This window comes from Dioscorea cayenensis, chromosome 3 (genome assembly GCF_009730915.1).
Source record: "Dioscorea cayenensis subsp. rotundata cultivar TDr96_F1 chromosome 3, TDr96_F1_v2_PseudoChromosome.rev07_lg8_w22 25.fasta, whole genome shotgun sequence".
In the NCBI taxonomy this organism is placed as follows: domain Eukaryota; kingdom Viridiplantae; phylum Streptophyta; class Magnoliopsida; order Dioscoreales; family Dioscoreaceae; genus Dioscorea; species Dioscorea cayenensis.
Window position 1 is genome coordinate 10,210,055 of NC_052473.1, and position 756 is coordinate 10,210,810.

Sequence of the window (756 nt, forward strand, 5' to 3'; positions counted from 1 at the left end):
GGACAATCGATAGTAGGGTGCCCACCACTACACATTTCACATACCATGACTGGAGGTACCCTTGGAGTCATCATTTTATCAATCTTCTTTGCTTAATGACTCCACTTGATCCGCCAAAGCCATCACTGCATCAACCTTGAACACCCCGGTTGCCTTCACTTACTTAGCTCCTAAATTCCATTTGTAACTGTTCATTGCCATGTCTTCAAACAACTTTCTAGCTTCATCCGACGTCTTGTTTCCCATGGTCCCACCGGCAGCGGCATCAATGGTTTGCTTCACACCTTCATTCAATCCTTGGTAGAAAGTCTGAACGCCCATTCATCCATGAAAACCATGTTGTGGACATTGCCTCAAAAGATCTAGGTACCTTTCCCAAGGTTTGTATAATGTTTCCCCATCTTGTTGAGTGAAAGAAGCTATGTCATGTCAAAGTTTCGTTGTCCTCCCTGGTGGAAAGTATCACATGAGGAATAGCTTAGCCAACTAATCTCGAGTAGTCACTGATGCTCTAGGTAATGTTTGTAGCCACTCTTTCACCCTAGACTTCAATGAAAATAGAAAGAACCTTAAACGGATAGCATCATTGGTAACCCCATTTAGCTTCAACATGTCACATGCCTCTAAGTAGGTACTTAAGTTAACATTAGAGTTTTGATATGGTAAACCATGGAATAAACATGATTGTTTGGACCATTTGGATGAAGTTTGGCTTGAGTTCAAATGTGGTGGTCATAAGAGGAGGCCGCACTATGC

The 756-nt window shown here is 42.5% G+C and overlaps 1 non-coding gene across 1 annotated transcript; it reads left to right on the forward strand.

Annotated features, from left to right (window-relative positions):
* Positions 1–331: 331 nt before the first annotated feature.
* LOC120257731 lies at positions 332–438 on the forward strand. The gene has a single exon (XR_005535820.1). It is a non-coding gene; the product is annotated as a small nucleolar RNA R71 (small nucleolar RNA).
* The last annotated feature ends 318 nt before the right edge of the window (positions 439–756 follow it).